Genomic DNA, 7,862 nt, shown 5'->3' on the forward strand with positions numbered 1-7,862 from the left:
GATTGTTGTGTTAATCCTCCAGTTTTCTAGGTGTGTAGGATGGCTTAGTGTTGGTCTGGCTGTATTTCATGGACGAGAGACACACAAAAAACTTCCATGCTCTTCCATCATCTTGGCTCCTCCCCAATTCTAACTCTTTCAACAATAAACTTGAGAGAACTGATGCCTAGAAATCTGGGGCCAACATTGGCTAATAATGAAGATGTGTTAGTTATTGATAAGATACAATTTATAGTTTGAAACTCCCCTATAGATGCCCTGTGCCAAATTGCCAACATTGCTTAGGGATGGATTGATGGCTTGTACTTGGTTCAACCTGTACAGCCTGGCTTTTACAACAAAAGGCGTAAAAAAAATTCTATGGGTGCCTGGGTGACTCAGTTGGTTGAACGTTCAACTTCATCTCAGGTCACGAACTCATGGTTCGTGATTTCCAGCCCTGCATCGGGCTCTCTGCTGTCAGCACAGAGCCTGCTTCAGATCCTCTATCTCCCTCTCTCTCTCCATCTGTCCCCCACTGGTTCTCTCTCTCAAGATAAATAAATAAACTTAAAAAATAATTCTATAAACTTTTGACTGGACAACCTTGAAAACAAGATGCCTTACACATGTCTTGTTGATTTATAATCTAATGACAAAGAACATCTGCAATTGAGAATGAATATGGGGCTGTACCTGGAAGTGTAAGACCCTCTATGATAGTATGTTCTTTATTTATCCTGATGTACTCTACTCTTCACTTTTATTAAAGCTTTTTGTCAGTACACCCTGTGAAGGCTCAGAGTCCTATTAATTATCAGGCCCTTCGGAACTGATACACTTGAACTTTTTCTGATACAGTTGAGAGGCCGATTTACATTTTTTCTTCTTTGCACACACTCTGAGTAAACATATTTGCAAAATGGAAATAGGGAATAGTAATAAAGGATTTGTTCTTATCTCCAAAGCCATTTAGCATGTAAACCATTTTAGAGAAATATCAGATTATAAAATATAAGGATACATAATTTCCCAAGGAATTTTGGGGAGAAAAAAACACTAGGAAGTAGCACTTGACAGTTCTTTTGACACAACACAATAGATTTTTTTGCCCATAATATATTGAGTATGTTTATGCTCAGTGTTATATTATTGTTTTTCCTGAAAATCGACAAAAATAAGACCTTCTAAAATGAATTGACCAGTAGGTGTTCACAATTTACAGATAGTAATTTAGGTTCCCACTTTTAGGATGGTGCATTTAAGAGTCTACAAGTGCCTGTTTGGCATCGCTTAACTAAAATTTTAACCAATTTAAGGAGAATACTACTTAAGGCAGTCTTAGCTTATAGTTATTTTATAATAATTCTTATTAGAGCATTTTACAATAATGTTTTATCTTATTGTTTATTTTCCATGGTGTCCAAATGAATTATTGTTAGATGTCCCTACCACCTTTCTATAAAAGCTAAAATCATTAAAGGATGCATTTAAGCATTTGAAATCCTCAGTAACATTCATAAAATGAATATTAAAAGACACTCTATATTTTATTATCCTGAATAAAAGAGAATATTATGACTTTCATGCCAATTGTCAAATGTCACTTTAGTAAAAAATATGCATATATATATATATATATATATAATACATAATAAAATACATCATACTACACACACAAGCACACACATGTGTTAGTTTTTAATGTCATGTTTGTCAGACTGGACAACAAAAGGAAAGATACTAATAGATTATTGGCTACTTTAAACTTGTCCCTACATCTTTAATTTCAATCATGAATCTCTTTTTAAAAAAATGCTAACATATACATCCACATTAAAGCTGCATTGATACCATTTCTTTTAGGATACAGTGATTTCTAGCCCCCAGGGTTCAGGATGCAGAAGAGGTTTTAACACATTTCTTTCAGTTTTTACTACCTTACCCCCCGCCCACTTCATATTTTCTATTCCTAAGATTGCCTGAATAGCAATACTGGTATTTTTCTTTTGAAAGAACATTGTCATATCCTATCTTCTGCGATAATTCTGCAACTTTTTCTCTTTTTTAAAGTTTATTTATTTATTTTGAGAGACAGGGAGTGTTGCATGTGAACAGGGAGGGGGCTGAGGGAGAAGGAGAGAGAGAACCCAAAGCAGGCTCTGAACTGTCAGCTTGGAGCCAGAGGCAGGGCTCGATCTCACAAACTGAGATCATCACCTGAGCTGAAATTAAGAGTCAGAAACTTAACCTACTGAGCTACCCAGGTGCCCTAATACCACAATGTTTTCAAAGTGATATTCATCTATGCTCTCTTGATCTCTCAAATTAAACAGTTTTTACCTTTTTACCTTTAAAATCAACTATAGTTTAAAAATTATCCCAAGGAAATTCAAGCACAGAAAAACTCAGCTGTGATAAATCAGTTTCTGATAATAAGCAAAGAAGTTTTACTCCTTTTATAAATGAATATTTCAGTTGTAGTTTGACTAGATTTATCAATCTAAAGAAACAAAAAATTTTCCTTTTCTCATCTTCATTAGATCATAGTTTTTATCAGGCTAGGATGTTGAATGCCAGGTGCATTCAATGAAAACAAGATTGATTTATCATATTCATTGTAAAGCAGTGATATTTGGTAAGAATACAAGGTAAATGTTTTGCCTTTAAAATAAATTAAGGAAATTGTAGTCAATATGTTCTCTAGAAACTTGGAGGAAAATTCAAGGCTATGCTGAGAAAGACCAGATATTGGACACAGTAACTGGAGGAACAAAGAATAACAGTATCCTTCTTACCTAGTTAGAAGAACAGGGAAAGATAAGCTTCAAAATAGTCTTGAAGCCCATGAAATTTTATCATGGAAACAAAGCAAAGCAACAATCAAGTATTTTTAACTTCTACTAAATGAAGTTCTAAATAAATGAACTATAAGGGCTTATGTCATAGCGTAAATATATGAGATCTCCACTATCCTGAACATGAAAAATGATTTAAATTTTAATGGTCTATTCAGTATATTGTCAAATTATAGCTGAGTGTGTACGGATTTGATGATTTTCAAAAAATCCTCCCAGCTCCACGAGTTGCTGAGTCTATCAAAGTATCGCCTTTCACTGTTTGATGTGGTTATAACCACAAAACATCTTTCCATCACGTACAATAAAACAGACTTCAAAAAACCAGATGAAGCTAGGGATGTTTAATCTAAATTCTTTTTACGGAAATGGAGAAAAAAAAAGCCTAAGATTTTGCAGTGCTTGGGTTTTTTTTTTTCTCTCTATAAAAGTAATTTCATTTTTAAAATAAAAACTGTCATTAGATAATTTTTTACATCTCAGTGGTTTTGTGTAGCTTTGAGCAATGTACAATATGTTCTCCTTTCCTTGAGGTTGTCTGATATAAGTGAATTTGTGGTGGTATAAATATATTAAGGGGAACGGATGTTTCACTGTTTAAAAATCGCTAACGTCAATACTTCCCTAAAAGGAGAGGACGAAAAAAGAAGTTTATCTTATGTGTAAATTGTCTTCTTTATGCAACCAAAGGCACCCCAAAGTAAACACCTTCATTTTCACAATAGCCCTATTTAACCAAAACATAACACAAAATAGCAGATAATTAGTAAATTTTAAGTCTTCTGTACATATGTATATATAGCAATACATAAAATATACATGCATCTATAGCAATGCATAAAATCATTACATATTTGCAAAGAAGGAGCAATCTCCTCAACATGGGCTAATTCACTTTGAAATGCCCACAACCAAATGGTTTAAAAGTTATCAACTTTTTCATATTTATCTCCCATATACAGAGTCATGCTTCATCTTTTAAAATTAGATTATTATAAACATCCCTTTAAACAATGCCACCAATCTATACAAATAATCCAAGGCTAAAAATTTATACCAGTTCTTTCAGATATAACACTGAAACCAAAAGAGCTGTGTTTATATAAGACATCATACAAAACCTAAATTGGATGCTACAGTGCTCTCAGAATAGTAATAGCACAAATAGCAAATAATAAATATTGTAACAATAATAAGGAAGCTATACATGGGACTTATTCTGTGCCAGGTTCTACTGATTGTAATAGCAGATGCATTTATTTGGTCTAATTTTGAGGTACAATTATTATTTCATCGCCTATAAAAATGAGAAAATGGCACCACAGATATTAAGCAATTTATTAGGGTTACCCACCTAGAATATGGGAAAGCTAGGATCTAACACAAAGTAGGTTATTTCTAGAGACCTTCTGAACTCTTATGCTGTCCTACCTACCTGTCTACAGAATTAATGTTTTTAAAGGCATAAGTAATTTCTGGTATTTTTGTAATTTATTTGACCTTGGTAATATGAGTCTTTGAATATTTTATTTCATTCTATTTATTTCCTACTGCTGCTAGGAAATTACCACAAATTTAGCAGCTTAAAAAAAACCACATTATATTATTTCTGGAGCTTAGAAATCTGAGATGGCCTCACTGGGCTAAAATCAAATTGGCAGGACTGCATTCCTTTCTGGAGGCTCTAGGAGAGTATCCATATCCATTGTCTTGCCTTTTCCAGCTTCTGGAGGCTGCTCTCATTCCTTGACTTTTGGCACTTTTACATCTTCAAAGTGAGGAATGACCCAGAAAGTCTGATGATGTCACGTCTCAAGTTCTAACTCTTCTCTCTCCTTTTTCCCCATTGATGAACCCTTGTGATTGCCCTGGGCCCACCGAATAATCCAGGATAATCTCATTTTAAGGTCAGTTCACCAACAACCTCAGTTTCATCTGCAACCTTAATTCCCCCTTGTCATGTAATATAGTCACAGGTTCAGGGGGTTATAACATATGCATCTTCCAGGACAATTATTCTGCCTAGCATACTCGTTATGTATTTATACTGGGAATTTGGTACTCAGGCTTGTGAGTGAATTGTGTGTGTGCAAAATATCATCATATATAACAGGAAGTGAATTTAATGACCCACTTAATTGACTACCTTAGATATTTTTTTTTTAATTAAAATTTAGAAAAGGTTACTGGTACTAACTACTGATAAATTTGTTTTGGTTGGAAATTGCCATTTGGTCAGTGAAACTGTAGCAAGGCATGACAGGCTTATCCACTTTCCCAGAATTTTGGGAACCAACTGGTAATAACCATAATTTGAATACTTAACCTGTTTCTCTGCTGTAAAGTATAAAATCCTCAAGAATAGAATTCTGAAAGCATTTGTGAAAACTGATTGCATTTTGATGACAAGTCTGTTATTATCCTGGGTCGCTTGCTTACATTTACTTTGCTTTCTTCTTTAAAATTTTCATCATAAAAAGCAGACAGAAACTGGGGCACCTGGGTGGCTCAGTCCGTTAAGCGTCCAACTTTGGCTCAGGTCATGATCTCAGGGTTCGTGAGTTCGAGCTCCCTGTCAGGCTCTGCGCTGACATCTCAGAGCCTGTAGCCTGCTTCAGATTCTGTGTCTCCCCTCTCTCTCCCGGCCCCTCCCTTGCTCATGCTCTGTCTCGCTCTCTGTCTCAAAAATAAACATTAAAAAAAAAAAAGCAGAGGGAGATTAAAAAAAAAGGTAGTAGATATACTTAAATGAACACATATTCTTGTTGTGTTTCCAAAATGTTGAATTCAAATATGATAAGAAAGAGCATTCTTTATAGTAGTATACTTTGTATCTAACATTAAAAAGTAGAGGAAAGTTTCCTAAATATTTATTTGGGTAGTAAATTGAATTATGCTTGAATTTTTGCTCCATTTTAAAATCATGCCTTGTAATTCAGAACTAACGAAGCCAATAATTCTCAGCATAGAGGGAATATTTATTTTCAAACTAGAAAATTTTCTCTACATTGTGTAAATTTATTCCTCAGGGAAATTTTATTTAAGGTTCAAGTCCTATCTTGGAAATAATGACCTAAAAACATAGGCTGGAAAGCAATAAAGAATGTATACACTCAACCAAACACTGGACAAAAATTAATCACTGTAAACACCTATATGTATGACCTACATTATCTGGTGATTATAGGACTAGATGGTGTCAGTGAAAAAAGGATTAAAATGAATTGTACAAATGATTTTAGCCTGGGCCCATGGAATAAGGTGCATAAATGCATGGAATAGTGTTTCTAAACTTTTGTTGTTGTTGTTGTTGTTGTTAATGATCATTTCCTAAGGAACCTTTCTAAATATACTGTTCTTAATCACTTTTTTCCTTTCCTAGATTTTTAAAACCATGATTTACTGTTTATATATGGTGGCCCTTTGGAAGGTCACACACTATTATAATATCTAGGATGCCACCTTCCCCCAAGACAATTTTCATATATATCCTTGGGGGATAATATCCTCCCCATCGTGAATACATAAACATAGAGTGACAGTAGTAGAAGGAAGCTCAAAGCTGTATTCAAAACCCTTTATTTTACTGACAGGAAGCTGGGACACAGAGAAGGGAACTTATTTATCTAAATAGATACATACTTAACAGGTAGTATGGATAAAATAAAATAAGCATAAAGCTTGAAATTTTGTCAACTTGCTTTCATATACAAGTAATATTGATCAAAACAAGAAGCACTACAGGAAGGGAAAAAAATCCATAAGTACCTACAGGATAACTAAGTGATGTAACTGTCAGGACCCTGAAGGCATTACCTCTTAGTCTGATATTTTGAAACAAACAGAATGTAACATTATTTGAAAATTCAAAAACCAAGTATTACTTGTATGATAATTTATAATAGGGAAAAAAAAACTCCTTTGAGAGCAGCTCAGGCACAGAGACTTCCAAATTCCAATAGAAGGCAAGGCTTGTTTAAAGGTCAATCACATGTATACTCTTGGTATTTTCGCTGAGTTAGAGCTTGTTCAACAAAGTAAGGAGTTCACAACTGTCAGACGCTGGCATTTCAAAGGGTAAAAGACATCTTTATGAAATAATCAGGACAAAAATCTCTTCATGTACAATAACGTAGTAAATATCACCTGGAAAAGATATTAAAATTTCTTCTTCTACCTATTTGTGAAAACGTATCTCCCCTCTTAGAGTAAAAAAATAAATAAAAATAAATCACAGTCGGAAAGGAAAGCTGCCATTTGAGGTTAATGCCTTCATATTCCTGATAGAAGTGATTGTAAAATATTTTGCAAAAGCTTATCGTTAAGATTAGAGCAAGAAACAATGTGACATGATTAAATTGCATCAAGTAGAAAGAAACAATAAGCCATGTTCCTTGGTCTTCAGCAAAAATGGTGTCTCGCGGACAACTATACACATTTCTAGTTGGGACCCTGAACCACTAATTAAAACTAGCCGGATTCTCCTAGTCTAAGAAAGTATTCTAAATTGCTTCATGCTACCTGCTTTACTTTTAATTTATTGCTTAATGGTTTAGGAATACCTCTTGTAAAGTAATACAAATAGAGTGGATCTTGTGGAGAACACATAATAGATGCAGTGGGTGGTAATATGTAACATAGCAGGTATTTAAAGTTTGAAGAAAAAAATAAGTAGTTATATGCTTGCCTTGGGCCATAACTTTGATCATGGTAACATTTGTTTTCCTTGAAACCAACTCTGTTCAGCTCACCTATCCTGCATGTGTCTCTAGGCCAGTAAATTCAAGCAAACCTCTCTTCAATTTCATTCATATGAATTTCCTAGAATTTGGTCAGTTTTTTTATTAGCCCTGCTCCTAAATTTTGTTTTGCCTGGCCCCAGACTCCTGATTAATGTCACATTGTGGTTTTCCTCTTACCCTTCACCTGCTATACTTTTAAACCTAATAGACTTTTGGTCTAATATTTCATTCCTAGGCATCAACTAGAATATAATACCCAAGCCCCAAATCCAGGTACCATATT

Source organism: Lynx canadensis, chromosome B3 (genome assembly GCF_007474595.2).
Source record: "Lynx canadensis isolate LIC74 chromosome B3, mLynCan4.pri.v2, whole genome shotgun sequence".
NCBI classification, from domain to species: Eukaryota; Metazoa; Chordata; class Mammalia; order Carnivora; family Felidae; genus Lynx; species Lynx canadensis.